The 20197-nt window shown below is 50.0% G+C and overlaps 1 pseudogene; it reads right to left on the bottom strand.

Moving 5' to 3' along the window:
• Positions 1 to 7632: 7632 nt before the first annotated feature.
• LOC118018140 lies at positions 7633 to 9052 on the bottom strand (annotated as a pseudogene).
• Positions 9053 to 20197: the final 11145 nt, after the last annotated feature.

The raw sequence follows: 20197 nt of genomic DNA on the forward strand, positions 1-20197 counted from the left end.
ACTATGTGGCTCAGTGAAAGGAAGCCAATCATAAATCCTTGTCTAGAGTGAGTACTCATCTCTTCCACTGATTTATCACTTCAGCAAGCCTGGATTTTTCTCCCCAGAGGCTTTTCATTTTCATTTTTTCCTACTGCAGAGCAGAGCTGATTCCCTGAGCAGTGGGATGTGACCAAGCCAGGGACTATCCCACCTACGTTCTTGCAGCATCTGGAGCTTCTAGAGAAAGCTGGTGCTTGTGCAGCTGGGCCCCTTGTGCCTTCTCTCTATCTGCCTGGTGTCTGCCCTGAGGGCCTCAGGACAGAGGCTGTCTGTTTCTGTGTCTGTTTTGCTACTTCTGCCAACAAACCTTTCCCAATACCCCTTGATAATCCCCTGATGCTCAGTTGAGAAAGATCCCCTAGGCTTTCTTGGGCTCCATCCACCTGATCCTCACAACAATGAGACAGGCATGAGGAATCTGAGGCTCAGAGAGACCAAGCGACCCACCCAGGACTACACAGCAGGCAAGTGGCCCCACTAGGACTGACACCAGAGTTTTCTCAGGCCAGTTCACATGCTTGGTCTACGGTCCCGGGCCACCTGTATGGACCGCCCGTGCCCTTTGCTTCTGCCTCCGGCGCACAGGCAGTACTATACAGAGGTTAAGGTCGTGGGTTTGGGGATTAGCAGAGGGCTGGCTTTGGCACTTACCAGCTCTATAATTCAGGACATGTTCCCTATTTCTCTAAACTTTGGCCAGCCAAAAAGTGGAGACAATGAGCTTCGTCTCCTAAAGTCCCAGGAGAGAAAATGGGACCATGTACATAGCATACTCATTGCAGGGCTTGGTTGGATGTGAGCAGTGGAGGCTTTCTAAGATGATTTTTAAAAAACTGATTCATTAGTTCCAGTTCTCCTTCCTTGCTCCCGGCAGACAGAGGCCCACCGATCTTTGGGCACCGAGCCGTGTTTTGCACAGAATGGCTGACACTTTGAGCTGGGGCTCCAAGGTGACAAGCTGAACTAACAGGGAGGGGCTGCCAAGGCCAGCAGGTAGGAGAGTGCTGGTATGGCCTCTGAATGATGGCTCTTCTTCCCATGTGCTTGGACCTCACAGCTGGCTGGAGGGGGTGCGGAGAGCGATAAGCCTGGAGAAGTAAAGAGGAACCAGATCCATACCAGGGGGTAAAATGGAGAACAAAATTAGCTCGTGGCCTAGCAGGTCCATGAGGGGGATCAAACCAGACCTCCACATCTAAGACTATTTTAGGCAAGATGGAAAAGAAACAGAACTTCCTAGGTGCCTCCGGGTACCCCCCCAGCTGATGGGCAGCGAGAACAGAATTTTTGTTGTTGGAAGAACTCATCTGTTTCTCTCCCCAGTTGCAAGTTTTCCTTCTGGATCCCTCTGATTTCCCTAGATTTACCAGTCTACCCTTCCCACTGCTAGGATAATTCCAGATAAAGATGATCTCTCATGAATTTGGGAGTAGGAACATTCAGTTGTAAAATCAGAAAGGGTTTGATTATTGAGGTGAAAGATCACACTAAAACAACCCAAAACAAGGAAACAAACAAAAAGCTGCCTCAGCTTCATCTGTCTGCAACACAAACATTTAAGTTTCTTCCTAAAGCCATGGGAGGGAAATTCTCTAAAGTTTATCGTGAACAAGAGGTTGTACTTAGAAAAATGACAACACGGTGCCCATAATTTCTAATCTCACATATAGACCAGGTCGCCAGCCTTGCTTGCTTTGTTGAATACGCCCTGTTCATCAGGCTAGTCTCATGCAGGTAAAAATATTCCTAAGCATAACCTAGTTTCCCCAGGCCTTGCCAACCTGCGGGTAGTCTTGGGGTTACCCTGAACACTAATAACTCAGTTTCTTCAGTCGATGCCTATGACAGACAGAATAACCGTCCCCCACAGAGGTCCGCATCCTGATCCCCAGAACCTATGACTATGTCAGATTACATGGCAAGGGGGAATCAAGGTTGAGGATGAAATTAAGACTGCTCATCAGCTGACCTGAACATAAGGGGATAATCCAGGTAGGCCCAATGTAATCTTGATTACATTGATAGGAGGGTCTTGATAGGTGGCAGACAGGAGTGTCGGAGCTGAAGGGCATGCAACAACAGAATCAGAGGCCTGAAGAATGTGGCCGCAAGCCAAGGGATGTGGGTTGGCTTTAGGAGATGGAAAAAGCAAGGAAAAAATGGTTCTCCCCTGCGCTCCCTGGAAAGGAACACAGCTCAGCTGACACCTTGATTTTAGCCCCATGAGACACTCTGACCTCCAGATCTGTACAGTAACAAATCTGTGTTATTTGAAACTGCTCATTTTCCGGTGATCTGTTGCAGCAGAAACGGGAAACGAATATAATGCCCTTGCTTGCTGACAGAGGAGCTGAGCCCTTTCCACCCACGGCGAGTCTCCTGCTTCTTCTGGACAGACGTCCCTGGGCTGACTCACGTAACTCACAGACACGTCTCCCTCATTCTTCTGCTCCAGCTCCTGCAGGGGTGGGTGATGCCCACAGTGCCTTTGGCCGTGCATTGTTCCTGTGGCGGGGATCCCCTGGGAGCACCCAGACCCATCCCCAGGGGATCATCTTACAGGCCACACTGAGCAGCTCCTGCTGGGGTTTCCAAAGAGGCACTACCCCAGCTGTCAGTCGTCACTTCAAACCCCACCATTGCCTACGAAGGAACTGGAAGAAGATTGCTTCTCCCACTCCATGCTTCCCTCGGGCATCTAGTCTCAAGGGGACTGCTCCTTGTGTTCCCTGTGCAACACAACCAGCCGGCATCCCGTGTCCTCCAGGGAAGGAGTGGGGTCTGTCCGTCCCTCCTCCCCAGAGGCTCTTGCTGTGACCTGCCCCGCTCCTTCAGCCAGAGAGCATCATGTACACAAACTCGACTTTCCCCCTACATCCATTCTCACCAGACGTGCCAGGCACATTTTCATCCCTGCTAAGCCACAGGGATGCCTTTCCATGGCTACAAAAGAGCTTTAGAGTTCTACTTGCCCCACACGGCTCCCTCACCCATGTTTCTAGAGTCTTTACTTCCTCCACAGTGAATTCAGCCACCATGGGGGTTTTAGGACCTTGACCAGCCAGTCGGAAGAGCCACTGAAATGCTTTACTCTGGAGAGGGGGTCCCATCATCCCACTTCTCATCTGCAGCTGGGCACGCTGAGCAGTGAGGCATCCGCACCTTACCCCCCCTGCCCCGTATGCCCTCAAAGACTTACTGGCAAAGCAGCCTCTTTTGGAGAGAGGTGAGGATGTGGCAGGAACTCAATACCATCCCCCGCCCCCCGCCGTCCCATTACAGTACTCCCCACTAACCTCTGCAAAGCCGTTCAACCCTCCTTCCTGATGGACCTCAGGAGCATGTGACGGGCCCCAGGGGGCTGCTTTGGCTGATAGAGCGGTCGTGGGGAAGGGGAGGGGTCTCCTGCAAGCTGGGCCCACCAATCAGACCCCGTCTCTGCAGCTGAGTCTCTTGTGGAGCTCGTTTGCATAATTCGGTTCAATATTTACTGAGCCAACCTCATTTTCTGGGCTGTCTCCATGGCCGACAGCTGGGAAGGCTGCAATTAGGGCATTACTCGCGCACAGGGAAGCCACAGCGTGAGCATTCTGAGAGGAGGCTTCCAAACACATGCAGCCCGCGGGGAGCCCCCGCTGTGGGCGACCCCATCCCCGCAGCTGGAACTCTGCCTGGGCCCCAGCTGCGAGCCAGGCTGCTCCCAGGCGCAGCTGACAACAACAGCATCAGCAGCAGTAACAGTAATCCTCCCAGCCGGCTTCTGCGGGGTGCTTCGCTGCAGGCACTGGATGGGGAAAGTCGCTTCTCCAGGGCCGCCCCTCTGGGACGCACCAGGGAGCGAGGGGAGGTCGGGGAGGATCTGATAGCAGATGGGCAAACGCAGGCCCCCACTTTCACTGAATCTGCTGCTGGGATGCAGGGTCATTTAAAGCAGGGGCCCAGCACCTAGAAGTGTCAGAACATGGGAGGCTTTCAAATAAATAGGCTGATTCCTGCTTCTTGAGGGATGGGACATATTTGAAGCTTAGTTTAGACAGCCATTAAATGTGGATAAAAATAGCTATCCCAGGGGCGCCTGGGTGGCTCAGTTGGTTAAGCCTCTGACTCTTGATTTCCGCTCAGATCATGGTTTCAGGGTCGTGGGATCGAGCCCCCCTGGGTGTGAAGCCTGCTTAAGATTCTTCCTCTGCCCCTCCCCTCCCCTTCCCCCTTCTCTGTCTAAAAAAAAAAGGAAAGGAAAAAAAAATAGCCATCCCAGTTTGGTGATGATTAAATGAAAAACTGTAAGTAAACATGGCCCAAATTCTAGGTAACACACAATAGGAGCTCCATAAAGGGCTATAGACTTCATGAACTCATCCCTTTTCCAGCTGTACTGACCATGGGAATCGCCCCAGACAATAGTGTCCAACAGATTACTTGTGTCCCCTGATATAATAAAGTGGTTTTTAAAAAACAGTAACCACGTTATAGCACACTCTGCTATTTACAATGCACCTTTCCAATAAGGATCTCATTTGATTCTCTCTAAACATCCATGTAAATTACCCGATAACTAATATCAGTTGAGAGCGTGTCCATGCTGGGCCCGGGTCTGGATGCTTTGTCTTTATTGATTTCCTTCATCTTCACAAGAGCCCTAAAAAGTAGGTGTTATTCTCCCCGCGGTACAGATGAGGGGGCTGAGGATTGGGAGTCACACGCGACCCTGCCCACACAGCCGAGAAACAGCAGAGCCCCAAATCGTTGGGTCTTGGTGTGGCTTCTTTAACCCCTAAGCAAGATGCTGTTCTCGTTGGTTCCGTGAGAAAACTGGACGTGGAATCATGCAAAAGTCTCCCAAGTAAGTGGTGAGTGGCAAAGGTGGGAGTGGAGGGCAGTAATCCGGATCTTGTCCGATTCCCAGCCCGCAAAGCTCAGTCTCTCTGTCATTCCAGAGCAGAGCGGTCATGTGCCTTCCGTGGGCAGCTACCCGTGGGGCCAAGGACCCTGGGCAGACACACGACAGGGAGCTATGTGGTCTGTGAGGTGGCTGCGTTGTGTGGGGGCAAGAACAGGGATCCCCTGCTTCGCTCTTTTCTTCACACCAAACCTGCAGGGCCCGGGAGCCTGGGCGGCTGGCAGATCAGAGAGAAGGTGGGGAGCGAGCGGGAGCTGCGAGCCCCGAGAGGGCACCCGCCTCCAGACACACAGGAGAGCACCAGGAAACATCTGAGGGGTGAAATGAAAACAAGCACATGACTGAGCCGAGGTGGGAGTTTCCTCCACAGGCCAGCAGAGAGGAGACGCAGAGAAAACAGTGAGCCAGTCAGCAGGCCACATTCTGGGGCTGCCCACACACACCTGGGGCAGTGAGCGGCCCCTGAGGGGTTGATAGCTACAGAGACTTTGTGGGAACAGCAGGCAGCTGGTGAGGGGACAGGTCAAAAGTTTACGCCGGAGAGTCCAAATCTGTGGGACGCTAAATGCAAGGTAGTATCTTGGTTTGATCTCGGAACAGTAAAAGGATATTAGTGGAAAGCACATAAAGCCTTTGGTTTAGTTAATGGTAATATACCCGTGTTAATTTCTCAGTTGTGACAAGCATAGCACGTTTGTGCGAAATGTTCACATCAGGGGACCCTGGGTGAAGGGTGTTCAGGAGATCTCTGTATTACCTATTCCTGATAATTTTAAATTCCAAAAGAATTTTATTAAACTGGGACGCCTAGGTGGCTCAGTCGGTTAAGCGTCTGCCTTCGGTCCTGGGATCAAGCCCCGCATCGGGCTCCTTGCTCAGTGGGGAGTCTGCTTCTCCCTCTCCCTCTGTCTGCCGCTCCCCCTACTTGTGCTCTCTCTCTCTCTCTGACAAATAAATAAATAAAATCTTTTAAAAAAAGTTAAAAAAATTTTATTAGACTTATTTTTTTCATCTCCAGACGGAATGAATCTCAATTCTGTCCCATGTTATGCAATCTTGACCGAAGTGATTCAAGCACTCTGTGCCTCAGTTTCTTCATCTGTGCCCACAAGCATGGGGATGATAACGGTCCCTGCCTTTGAGGATATACAACACTGAGCCTCAGCTGGCACTGTAAATAAATGTTAACTTATCATGATCAGTACAGTCTGCTTTCAAGTGTAAAGTGCATTCCCGGGTTGTGGTTGACATGGGGAAGGCTCCCAGCACCCCCTTCATGGAAGGACTTGCTGCCCAGCCACAAAGAGCAGCCCTTCCCAAGGTCATGTCCTCCCCGGGGGCAGAGTGACGGGGGGAAGGGTGGTGTAAAGACTCTACCACTTCAGCCAGATGGGGGACAGTTCTGCCCAGCCAGCCTTGCTCCAGGCCTCCCAGGGGACCGGCCGAGGCTTTGTCAGGCTGGCGTCACAGGTGACTTCCCTTGCCCAGTTCCTCACAGGCATTGATCCCTGATCCACCTCTTGCCCCCGCCCCCATCCAAACCCCATTTCATTGTTTACTTGCCAAGAACCTTACCTGCTGCAGCTGGTGCTGGGAGTGGTCCAAGAAAGCAGGTGATTAGATGGGGACTTGGGAGCTGTGCTAGCTCCTCTCAGCTGGCAAGGAGGACCCCGTCACTGGTGGCGGGTGAAGTGCAGGCAGGCCCTAGTGCAAGGTGGCTTCCAAATGTTAAAACTTGTGGCTGTTGGGGGGCCTGGGTGGCGCAGTCAGTCAGCTGAAACTTGGTTTCAGCTCAGGTCCTGATCTCAGGGTCCTGGGATCGAGCTCTGTGTCAGGCCTTGCGCTCAGCGAGGAGTCTCCTTAGGACTCTCCCTCTCCCTCTGCCCCTCCCCGCTGCACTCTGTCTCTCCCTTTCTCTCAAATAAATAAATCTTAAACCCCACACTGTAGCAGTGCTGAGTTGGATGGCGCAACTGTGGGTGGAGTGTGGTAGTAGGCAGTGAATGCATCAGGCATTGGAGACTTGGGGGTCAGGTGGGGGCTGAGTAACAGTGGCTGTAAAGATCACAGTATTAGATGGCCATAGTAAGCACTATGGATGCCCCTACAGAAAGATAATGAACAGCTGAGGTCAAGAAGCAGATAATGGAAAGTCAGGAATGGAAGCCACAGGGCCCCTTTAATTGCATCCAAGGAAACTTGCATCCCTCAAAGAGGGAAGGGAGAAAGAATTCAGGACAAGCCTGAAGTAGTCTGAGCGGCTAAACTTCAAAGACCGTTGACTGCCCAACCAGGGCAAGTCTGTTAGGCCAAGGTAAAGGCCTGGGATCCTGGCCAATGAGTTAGGGACATCTGGGTGGATGCCTCTGAATGCTTCAATTCCCCAGACTCCTCTGAACCTTCTGAACCAGAAGCATGGTCTAGCCTTTCCCTGCCCTCAAGACAATACCGAGGTCTCTACTTGCAAGGCAAATGTGCCCCACCCCACTCTCCAGGGCCCACTTCAACCTCCTCTTCCCCATCTGGAATCTCCTTTAATAAACCCTTTCCTTCCCTGAGATTAAAAGCATGTTCACATTCCTTTTTCCACCAAAAATCAATACAGCTTTTATTGTATCGTTAAGATGTCACAAATAAGTCTGAAAAATCATCTGGCATCTTGCTGTTTCTGTAGCTAGATGACTTAGATCTTATTCATCAGTCTGGCAAACTGTTCCTTTTTCAGAAATATAGATACCATCCCAAACTTTTCTGATATCCTTGTTTTTAACTGCTGTGACTGGCTGAATCAAAGCAGCTGAGTTTTATATAAATTCAATGTCATTTCCTTCAAGAATTAACTCATCTTTCTGGGCTTGAGATACTGAACAAGCAACACCTGGCCTCATCTGAGCCCTGTGGTTGTATTTCTTTCTTTCTTTTTTTTTTTTTAAAGATTTTATTTATTTATTTGAGAGAGAGAGAACGAGAGACAGAAAGCAGGAGAGGGAGGAGGGTCAGAGGGAGGAGAAGCAGACTCCCCGCCGAGCAGGGAGCCCGATGCGGGACTCGATCCCAGGACTCCAGGATCATGACCTGAGCCGAAGGCAGACGCTTAACCATCTGAGCCACCCAGGCGCCCCCTGTGGTTGTATTTCAACAGGAGAACCATTTTCCTGAACAACAATGTTGATGGAGAAGTGAGCATTCCCAGACCTCATCTGGTAAGGGAAGCCCAGTATAACGCGCCCTTGATCATGTTCTGTTCACGACTACAGATAGTGCGAACAGTAGCCAGTTCTTTTCTTTTTCCCACCATTTGTCAGGTAGGAGCCTCTTCTTTTTCTTTCCAAGGAGACTGAGTTCTACATCGATGTGACTGAAGCTCCTTTGCAGGGCTCCTCTGGGGCCCTTCACAATAACAGTGCATCCCTTCAGGGTGATGTTGACATTTTCTGGAATGTCGACAGTCTGCTTAGAATGGTCTTCATTCTCGCAGTAGATTTGGCAAATAGAGCTATTTATATTCCTTTTGTCATTTTATTTTTTTCCAGCATCCAAAATCTTTTTAATAACAAGGCAGGATCTGAGGTTAGTTTTGGTAGCCATGGTGGGCCAGTTGGCCTCTGGTGCACTTGGACTTCTGGTCCTTAGAGCACTCATAGGGATTGGGGGAGTTGTGTAGGGTTCACAGGGCCTTGCTGAAATGCCTGGATACCTCTGGGCCCTTTCGAGGATCAGAGAACAGGATGGTGCCAGAGCCCTTGTGGGAGTCCCGGGCCTACTGGTTGAAGGTGGCAATCTTGTTCCTGGCCTTGATGTGGCTCATGCGCACACCTTAACTTTGGAGACCTCTGGGACACGCACATCATCCATTACAGTTCCTACAAGCACAGTTGTTTTGTCTTCCTGGAAGCAAGCTTCATCTTCTTGAGCATCTAGGAAAGGAACAGAAGCCACCAGTTGGTGCAACTCGTGAACAACCTCTTCAGCAAAACTGGTTGAAGGTAGAGCTGGTTTGTCCAGCCAGAGATCTGTACAGATTTACCAACAGCCTTGGTAGATGTCCTCGCTCTTGGGCTCCTTGCGCCAAAACTTTCGGTCCCTGTTGCAGTGGATGTCACCTCCCATGATGGTGCCGCCTGCTCAACCAGGTCCGTATGTCCCTTTTATTAGTTTCTACAGTCATAAGTTTCACATTTAGGCCTTTAGTCAACCAAAGGTAACTGAAGACCCACACACATAATAAGGTGCCTTTATTTTTGTCTTCCCCAACACCATTTACTACAGGTTCCATCCTTTGTCCATTTGTTCTTGGTGTCACTTCTTTCATACAACAAGCTCTCATGTATTGTTAGATCTGTTTCACAATGTTATGTTTTCTTCCATTTTCTGCTTTGTCCCATGCCTACTTCTTTGGCTATGGCTTTGTAATATGTCTTAATAGCTGGTGAGTGAGGTGAGCATGAGTGATAATTATTATCATTACAGTTGAGGACATCCAAGCTCAAACAATCTAAGTGACTTTCCAAGATCACATGACTAATAAGTGGCCAAGTCAGGATTTGAACCCATGTCTGCATTATTTATCTTTTTAAAAAAAATTTTTTTTTTAAAGATTTTATTTATTTATTTTGACAGAGACACAGCAGAGAGGGAACACAAGCAGGGGGCAGTGGGAGAGGGAGAAGCAGGCTTCCCGTGGAGCAGGGAGCCCGACGTGGGGCTCGATCTCAGGACCCTGAGACCATGACCTGAGCCGATGGCAGACGCTTAACAACTGAGCCACCCAGGCGCCCCCATGTCTGCATTATTTAAAAGACTGGGCTCTTTCCACTCCTCCAGGCTGTCCTCAGAGTTGTCTCTTTCCCTGGGCAGGAGAAGAGGTTGGGAGGGTATTTTGATGACATTGGCTTCATGCTTCTGGCATCAAAGGAGGTCACGTTTCTTCCCAGAAGGAACTAACATTTCTTTTTAGCTCCTGGAACCAAAGGATGAGAAGCCTTATCCTTGGGACACCCAGTAGGGTAGAGAGAAGCGGCCTTGAGCTCAGGGTCCAGAGAAACAGCCCTTCGGGGAGTGGGCTTCATGCTTCCTGTACTGTGCCTGCAAGCGAGGGCTGAGAAACCGCAGAATTATCTTTATCTTTTTGAAAATGGATCTGACCATATCCGTCTCCTGTGCTAAAAACAAAATAAAGGAATAACACTACACGCCCACCTGCCACCCCCTACCAAGAAAAAACAAAACCCGCCGTGGCTGCGCAATGAAGTGATGGGCTGCAGACTCTTTTGTGTTTGCGTTTCTTTTTATTGGATAAATCTCTTTTTTTCCCCATAATAGAATCATATGCAGAAGCCCCAAATGAAAAACAATAAAGTGTGGCTTTATTAAAGCGTACTTTTTATTTATTCATTTATGTATTTATTTGGTGTAAAAAGGTCGTTTTATTAAAGCACAGGGACAGTGCCCGTGGGCAGAAAGAGCTGCCTAAAGTGTAGCTTTTAAAGTCTAAAGTGCAGATCTGTTCAGCTCCCTCCTGTGCCTGACACCCAGTAGGTGCTCAGTAAATATGTACGGATTTGATGAAGTAGGCTGGGGGGGGGCCTGTCCATGGAATCCATTTGGCATCCACTGGCCTTGAAGTCAAGCATGAGCCTCCACGATGGCACTGAAAAGCCTGACTTTGGCCGTGTCTTACCTTAACCTCCCATCTCTTAGACTGACACCAGAGCCATGCTAACCAGCTCACCCTTCCCAAATGTGCCCGGTCCTTTCTTGTACCTGTGCCTTTGCAAAAGCAGTTCTCTCAGCCTGGAGTGTCTCTTCCTCCATGTCTCCTGCTGCGTGAACCACCAAATCTTTGTAACCCAGCTCACACATCCCCTGCTCTTTGAAGCCTTCCTTGATTTCTTGCCAGCTGCCCTGGAAGTGCCAACTTTGTGCTGATGTACCTGCTATCATACTTGTCATGGCTGGTAAAGCTCTGTCCCAGAACTCCTGCGGGCAGGGTTCAGGCCCTTTGCTCCCCATCCTCAGTCTAGCATTTGGTCTCTTGGTGCTCAACAAATACTATGTGAATAAATGAATGAAGAAGTGAATCGATACACGAATATGGAGACACTAGTCAACCCACTGGAGGTTGGCCAGGAGAGAATCCAGCCCAGGACAGCCCTCCCAGAAGGACCAGCAGGGGTCAAAATCCAGCGATGTGTGGCAAGCCCCAGGAAGGCGGCTGTAGCTAGGTCACAGGCTGGGACCATCTATAGCCGTGAAGTGGCAGCCAATCAAGGGTCGGTTCTTGCAGGGGTGGGGCCTCTTCCTGCCTGAGGACTCCTCTCTTCCAGCACCCACACTTCCCTCTCTGTTCATCCCAGACCTGGGCTTTAGCAAAATCACTCCTACCTCCATAGCCTTTGGACCGCCCTGGGGAAGAGCCCCTTCCTCATTCTAAGTCCCGAGTTTCCTTTGCCTGTTCATGGGCAGATACCAACAGCTCCTTTCATTCCGGAGAACTTGCCTGAGGCTCCTTCCCAGACAGTGATCCTTCTGGAGGTCTTGGGTCCTGCCTTATTAATCATTCTCTCTGCTGGCCCTTGGGGGTGCCTCGTGCTGGGCTTTGTCTTAGAGGCTGAATGAATATTAACTGCCCAGCAGATCTGTGGGAACACAGAAAGGTCATCAAAACCATCAACAAGCTCTAGCCAGCCCTGGAGCAGGGACAGAGCCATGAGGAGCTCCACACCAAGGGGAGAGAGACAATGGTAAACAGTGACACTGTGGTTGGCTGTATACATGGGTACGCTTTCAGTGCTCACCAATTTGATGCCAGACCCTCGTTGCTGTCAGACATGGTAATGTCCTGCTCGTCAGATTGTTGAAGAGCAAGTATAAAGATCCCCATTTTTTAGACGAGGAAACTAAGGCTTACAGAAGTAAAATGACTTGCCCAAAGTTCCACAGTTCTGCCGTCAGAACCCATGTCCCTCTGCTGTAGGAACCTTGAAAATAAAAGCCATTCCCTGGTTTGTTTGGGTTTTTTTTCATGGGGGGAGGCAAGCATCAGGGAAGCCTTCAGGGGTGTGATCCTTAACCTGAGACTTGAAATCCCTGAACATTGGTTCATTTATTCAACCAAAATGTGTTGAGCACCTATTGGATGCCAGGCACTAAGAGTACTTAGAATAAGATACAGACCTTCCCTGAAGGAGCACAGAGTCTAGTGATGGGAAAAAAAAAAAAAAAATCAGACAAAGGCAAAGCTTGTGTTAGTGGCAAGTGTGACAGGAGAGTCCACAGGAGGCTCTCCACTCAGCAGTGGGGGGTCGGGTCATAGATGGCTCTCCATCCAGTATGGGGGATCATGGGAAGCTCCTACGACAGTCTGGGGCATTGTGGGAAACTCTTGGTCCAGGGTGGAGGATCGTGGGAGACTCTCCAGCCAGTGTGGGCATCATGAGAAATTCCTGGTCCAATCAGGAGATCTTGTGAGGCTTGGGGAGGAGGGGATATCTGGACTGAATCTTCTAGAAGGCTGAATAGGAGAGCAAGGGGAAGAAGTGCCCAGGAAGACCCTAGAGCAGTATGTGCAAAGGTCTGGAGGCCAGGCCTTTTCCGAAGGCCCTGAGAACAGGTGGACAGACAGCCATTGGTGTAGTGTGTATGTTCCAAGCCCACAGTGGGAAGTTTATGAGGCCTCAGTCAGTTGCTGGAGTTCGTGCAAGTCCAGCATTGCTCAGAATTGCATTGTGTAGTTTGAGATGATTAGTTCTGTGAAGTCATAAAGAAAGGGACATAAAAAGGTTGTAAAAGCATTCCAGGCCACAGGAAAAGAATGGCCCTTTGGAAATGTTGTCGGTGCACTTCTTCCAGGCACCTTCCTCTGCCAGGGGGCTGTAGGGGCCTCTGCTTGAAGAATCCACAATCACGCGAGAGCCATTCCACCTCCAGTTGGAAGGTGGCTCCTGGACTGGAGCAGGGACAGCCAACATGGAGCAGGGAGCTTCAGATGATTCATAGCCCCTTGGAGGGGCCAGAAGACCCAGCACTCGCTGCACCAGCTGTCTCTGTTTGGATGGGTTCTGAAGGTGAACAGGCTGGTTTTTCTTTCTTCTTTTTAAAAAATATTTTATTTCTTTATTTGACAGAGAGAGACACAGTGAGAGAGGGAACACAAGCAGGGGGAGTGGGAGAGGGAGAAGCAGGCTTCCCACTGAGCAGAGAGCCCTATGCGGGGCTTGATCCCAGGACCCTGGGATCATGGACTGAGCTGAAGGCAGACGCTTAACCGACTGAGCCACCCAGGCGCCCCCAGGCTGATTTTTCTAAAGAGAGGGGCTTCTCCACCCTCACACCACTCCATGTACAGTAAGACACATCGGAAGGAAAAAAAAACCCATCTGACTTAAAATCCATGGGCTTTCCGTGTGCCTCTCCCTCCATCCATGTCGCAGGAGGGCCAAGGTCCAAGAGCACCTCCGAAGAAGAAAATCACGCTGTCTCCCCACCCCCAACACTTGTATAGACAGAAAGTTGGCATAAAGGGGGACTCGGGGGTGGCCTGTGAGCTCCCAGTCTCCCTCGGCTATGTTCTAATGAGAACTTGGCAGATGGCTGTCTCAGAGCCTCGGCTTCCTCATCTGCCAGGCAGTTCTCGAAGAGAACTCAGTGACTCAGTGCAGATAAAGCTTAGTGCCCACAGTCCTGCCTGGAGGTTTGGTTCCCTTCCCTCCATTGCCCTGCATGACATGGGCAATAGAAGTCCAGAAGGGCTAGATATTCTAGCCTGGCCTCTTCCCCTCCTCCCTCTGGATGGAGTCCCCGCAGCTCGCCTCAACTCTTCCATGACCCAGAGGCGCTGGGTCTTCCTCCCCTGCCTGGCGCGCCCCACTTCACCCTCCCACCTGAAACACCCATGGCTCTCCCTCACCACAAGGGGACATGTCAGGGCACGGTGGCGGGCATTCACCTTTCCAGCCTACTCTCTGTCAGGTCCTGGCTTTTCCCCGTCACTCACCTGGGCTTTTCATTTTACTTTTCCTTTACAATGTCAGACCCGCCCTCCTCCCATCCCAACCCCATAGCCAAGTCTTCAAAGCACAACTCCTCACAGTTCCCTTGTTAGCCGTGGGTGCTGAGCTCCTACTGCCACCGATTGGTATGGCAAGTTTTGCTTTTGGCTTTGACACAATGTCCAAAAAGGAAATGTGCAAATAAACAATTATGCTCAGCTAGGCACCTTTTGTGTGCTACACGGTCAGAGAGTAGAACAAGGGGGCAGGCCTCCCCTGGCTCCTGGGCAGGAAAGCCTTCGCAGAGCATGTAACAGTGACGTGGGTTTTGCAGGTTGAATAGGAGTTCCCACGAGGAGAGAGGAGCATGGGAGAATTTCTAAGCAGAGAGAGCCCAGCATATGTAAAGGTGTAGAAGTGTGAAAAGGCGTGGGTGATGAAATCCTGCTGTATGTGGTAGAGAGTCAAGGAGACAAGGTGAAGGTGTAAATTGGAGCAGCCTGGACTGAAAAGGATGTGGGAAGTCAAGCAGAAGAGTTTTGTGCTTGTTATCCTGAAAGTAGGAATGGAGGGCAGTACGGCAGAAGGGCCTCAGAAAGTTCCAGGTGTCTGATATCCCAACTGTGTCTCCAGCAGACAAGAGGCAAACTCCCCCTGTGCCCCAGGCACCTTCCCAGTGTTTTCTGGGTCACTTAACTGGTCAAAAGTGGAAAAACCGTCACCTAGAGCAGTTCTCAAACTTTCCAGGACCTCTTTTCCCTCTTAAAAATTGTTGAGAAGCCCAAGATTTTTTGTTCATGTGGGTTCTGTCAGTATGTATTTGATCAGAAATTAAAGTTGGGAAATCTAAAAAATACTAATTTATTTAAGAGAAACCCACATGTCGAAATTTTTAAAAAGTCATCATGAAAAATAATTATTTTTAAACAGTGAGAGAAGAACGGTGTTGTGTTTGGTTTTTGCAAACCTCCTTGTTGGTCTGGCTCGAGAGAGGCCCGCCGGATGGCCACCTCTGCTCCTTCGATCTGTGGTCCTAGCACAGCTCACGCAGCCTCAGGCAAACTCCCCTACAGGCCCCTGAGGGTGGAAGTGCAAGCAGCAAGCAGAGTCTTAGGGTTGTTCTAAAAGTACTTCTGACCTCACAGACGACCCCTGGGAGTGGCCCATAAGCCACCCGGTAAGAACTGCTGGCCCAGCAACAGGCAGGGAGGTCCCCAGAGGAGGGAAGAGCCGTCTGAACAGCGAGGAGGAATCAAAACAAAACAAAACAAAAACAAAACATCATCACAGAAAGAACAGACGTAACTCTTGGACACAAAGAGGAAGAGACAAATGTGAGGCACCTAGGGTGATTTGGGAGCCAATTGACATCGGTGTGCCTCCTGGCTCTGCCACGTTGGCCTGATCGACCTCACTTGGCCCATCTGTAAAATGGCAACAATACTAGTGCAAATAAAGCGCTTAGCACAGGGCAAGACTCCTGGACTTGTTCTCTCTCTCCTTTGGGGCCAGAAAAGGACTTTGTAAAAACAGCATTTGTTCAGGAGCTAGGAAATACATGTTTGTGGTAGGCTGCTTTTGCTTCTGTAACACAGATCAGATGTGGACTCCAAATGAATGGAAACCTTGAAAACTCCAGTATATTAGCATAGCTGCTATGGTGTGATGTGGCTGTTAAACCAGCAACCTCAAAATCAGGCTGCATCAATAGAGGTATCACGCACAGAACAAGGGAGGTGAGAGCTCCTCCTAGAGTTCATACTGCTCAGACCCTCCCTGGAGTATTTTGTTCATCAGGATGGGGAAGGGACTTGACATAATTCATTCCAAGTAAAGGATTTTTTTCAGCATCTACAAGACTTGGCCAGAGGGTGAGAGGTGGTCAGGGAGAGACAATCACTCTTAAAGACCTGAAAGGTTGACAGAGTGACCGGCAGAAGTGACCAGAGCCTGAGTCTGGCCTCTGCTGGGAAGCAGAGGGGTTTAACAACCGCTAGGGTGTCTGAAATCTAAGGAGTCTGAGCCGACAGTGCCACATCACTGGAAGGATTCAAGTGGAGGCTGGAGGTCAGGCATGAATGAGGCACTGGGCTTGATCACTGGAAGGCACCCACAGACCCCTTCCAAATCGGAGTTCCTCTGCCTCTGGCAGGCTGGAAAGACCGTCAGGGGAAATGGAAAGAAAACATGGAGAAGAGAGTCGCCAGGGATGCGTGAGAGGCACAGTTGCCATTTTGTCAGGCAGGTTGGCTACGTTCTCTGCCAAATTTAATCTGGAGATGAGATGTACCGCCAATTGCTTGGCCTGGAAACTGACAGCAGAAAATTCAGCACTGCTCAGAAACAGTTCATGGAAATGAAATCTTTCCGTGCCCGAAATGCCAAGCGTCTGAGCTGTGCTGCCCAGCCTAGTGGGAAGCCCACCGGCCTCGTGTGAATAGAGTGAGACCGCTAAAGCAGGGAGGACAAAGGCACCAAATCAGACACCCTCAGCGCTCTCAGAAGTAACTCAGCCACGCTCAGTCCTCTCGTGGCAACCTTCTCATTGTTGGAGAGAGGTGGCGAGCTTTTCCCAGACTGCAGGATGGGCAGTCGGCACCCACATCAGAACACAGGCCTAGCCTTGGTAAGGGTGTCCTCCCAACCAGCCTCTCCCTCGAGGCAGGTTCGATTTGATGGATGAGGAAACCAGACCCAGAGGGAGAGAGGCATGGCCGACGTCACACAGCTGGGGTGGGGTGTGAAGGCAGAAAGCCAGGCCTGATCAGTCCAGGTCTTGACCCCCAAGTCCCTCTGACCTGGCCTTGGCCTGGCATCCTGGGAGTGCAGCTGTTGGTCTGCTCTCCCCCTCAGTCTCAGATGGAGACCCATCTGCAACGTGTCACCAGCTGCCACTGTGTCTGCAAGCAGCCAGCTCACTGGATTATGTCAGTCTTCCGGAATCTGCTGCAAAGGCCCCTGGGGTGAGGACACAAGACAGCAGCCTTCAAGATACTGTTCACCGTCCCTCAGCTTCTTAGCTTGTAGAACGGAAGGGGTGGCAGAAGGCACAGGAGGGCCCAGAGCCCCAGGAGGGATGACTGATGTCCTGACTATGTGTTCACGGCCCATGTGTATCTGATATTGACTGGGCATCTCCTTTGGTCTAGCCCTACACCAGGTTCTGGGGATACAGAGATGAGAGGCACGGGTTTCCAGGAAGAGGGGCCTTGTAAAGTTTCAGATATATACTTGCTGAATGTACGAATCAGGGAAGCAGCCCTGTGCCAAGACAGACACAGGACAGAGCACAATTCATGAGGGCGGGAGGACTGGAGACCACGAAGAGCCCAGCGTGTGGACTGTCCTCCTCTCCCCCAGCCGCCCCCTCCTGCAGGCTCCCTGGATGTTACCAGCACCTAGAACACACATTGGTCCCAAGTAGAAGAAACTGGGAAAACTCACCCAGCATTTAAATTCCATGAGCATTTAAGCTCTCAGGGCATTTAGAGATGGATCTGGTGGCCCAACAATGGGAACAAATAAGGCCTTCTCCAGAGTAGACAGGTGCTATTACTGGAGTGCTGAATTCAGAACTTATCTACGTTATCACCTCTATTTAAGTCCAGTGAAAAATAACACTTAAAATACTCATGTTCCAGCTGTGCAAAGAAGTGGCCGCACAGCTAGCAGCTTGGCGTCCAAACGAGAAAGGAGCCCGAGTGCCTAAGGAGATGGGTTACACACAGAGCATGAGGAGAGCCAAGTTTCTCCCTGTCCAAGAAAGCAGACCATGGACAGTGAGAAGCTAGACTGGGTCCTGGGGTGTTGGACTGCAATGAAAAGTACCAGTGTGAACTTATCAGTATTTATATGCAGATACGGAAATTCAGACGCAACTGTGTGGGCACGCTCGTATACTTACTTTCTACGGGTCTACCCGCCCAGATGACCTGGGAGCAGTGAGACTCCAGTAGCAAGGGGCATACCTAGCACCAAGTTGTGGTTTCTAAATACAATCTCCCTGGAAGGGAACCAGGGCTCCTTGAAGAAATGGCCAATTCCAGGGCTGGGGCACAGGGAGGACGAGAGCCTGGAACACAGTATTGTGGCACAAAGGAAGGACGGACTCGAAAGAGTGGTAAGAGCAGGCCAAGCACAGAAGGCAGCCCTCAGAAGGCAAAGGCTGGGACAACGTGTGCATCAAAACTGCAACACTAATGGATTATATACCACTGAATAAAACAGCGACCTGAGCCCATACCGATGCAGATTGTGAACGGGGGAAAGAACGCCAGAATCCAGGAGATGGCTAACTAATAAATGTACAAGAAATTACGCAGTCTGAAAATCACTTGGCAACCATCTTAGTAGTAATTCAGGCAAGGAAATCAATGGATACTAAAATTAATGGGCGTAATTTTCATGAGAAATAAGATATTCTGTCTCAAAATACCTTATCATAAAACACTGAATACAAAGGGACAGTGAGTAACAACTGCTCAGTGGAGAAGCTGGGCAGATCCTTGAATAATCAGAGTGAACCAGAAGTGGGACAAGCTGACATCCCTCATGGGATGCAGCAAAAAAACGCACAGCAGCACTTCTGTTATTTCTTCCAAAACCACAGAACTGGAGCCTAGTCATGAGGAAACCACCAAACATAAATTGAGGGCCATCCTAAGAGACAACGGTCCTGTAATGTTAAAATAAAAAGTTAAGGTCATGAAGACCAAGTAAGGACTAAGGAAGGTATAAACTTGGGTTTGTTATCCTGGATCCGGTCCCTTTGCTACGAAGATACTTACTGGGACACCACACACTGAAATGGGTTCGGGGGTAATTGGGAGCACTTTGTATTGTCCCTGGGACTTTTCTGTGTGAAATTGTTTAGGGGTGAAAAGCTGTTAACGCTCTTTGCAAAAAAGCAAACACGGTCTAAAAATTTTAACACCAAAGTTAAACATATGAAACTATTGAACTTTCCTTTAGTTTCCTTGGAACTGGAAAAATAAAAATTAGCAAAACTGCTATCGAACCAGCACAGGCAGGCCTAATTGACCAAAAAAGAAATTTGAACCCCCTCCCACCCCCAAAAACCTCCTAAAAGTTGCAAAAATCACTCCAGGGTTCCTAACATTGTTCAAGACCTCCACCTCAGCTGTTCCACGGCAGAGCATCACCAGCCCCAATCGTTCTCATCCAGTTTATAGTCAATCACTTTTGAATAATTTATCAAGTATCCTCCTATCCGCTATTGCAGGCAAATTAAAACCCAGACTGGCTTCCAGAACTTACTGCCGAACTTTTAGGAGCAGTTTTGAGACAACGGTGGACTTTGTTAAAGAGATGGAAGCTGTCAGTTCCACAGGCTTCCATGCGGAAGGCCCATTGGCTAGCACAAAGGATAAAGCCTCCCAATGTTCTTGTCACGGCCAACGTTAATAGTTGTCCAAAACATTGGGGAAAAAGACAAGGCTGCTTGAGAGGCAGCCAGGGTTGAGATCAGCTTCCCCAGGTGCTCTGAAGACCACCTCGTTGCCTGGGGAGGGATTACGCACTCTCAACATCAATAACTCATGGCAAACCAGCTGGGAAAGGATGAGGGCCTAGGTCACGAAGAATGGAAAACGAAGTTTAAGTGGTCTCTTTGTAGGCCACAAGTCTGGGATGGCTATTTTCTCATCTGTGCTCCTGGAAGACAAGTTCCGCTACACCTGGTAAAAGAATTCATTACTAGTTAAATGTTGTCATAGAATTTCAAACTCAATGGCAGAGACCTGGTCTCCAGTCATTCTGGAATTGGCAGCACCATGCACATGAAGCAAACTTGTCACCACTGTTGTTTCTTTGGTCATCCAGCCTCCTCTCCACTGAAAACCCTCCCCGGGGGACCATTGCTTTCCCTACTGAACATCATGAGATGTCACCACCACCGCCCCCGTGGTTCCCCAAACACTGCTTCAGCGCTTGATCTTTTTCCTAGCAAGCCCAGGCCTTCTCTCCCTGTCACTGCCCCTCCCACCCTCCCATTCCCAAACGACCCACACACCGTTCTGGAAACTAGTCTGCCACCCAAACAGGTCCAGCAGCTATACTCCCCCTCTGGGGTTCTACCCACTCTCTTCTTCCAGCCGTGGTTAAGGTGCTTCCTCCAACTGTCTCAACTCTGATCCTAGGGCCCAAAGATTCCCAGATGTGTTCATCTGACTGCTTTGTTCTGGCCAATTTATCGCCATGCTGGGTGCTTCTGAGTGTTTAGTGCTGAATGGCATTCTCTGACTTT

Source organism: Mirounga leonina, unplaced genomic scaffold (assembly GCF_011800145.1).
Source record: "Mirounga leonina isolate KUSES-001 unplaced genomic scaffold, KU_Mleo_1.0 Mir_170, whole genome shotgun sequence".
Taxonomy (NCBI): Eukaryota; Metazoa; Chordata; class Mammalia; order Carnivora; family Phocidae; genus Mirounga; species Mirounga leonina.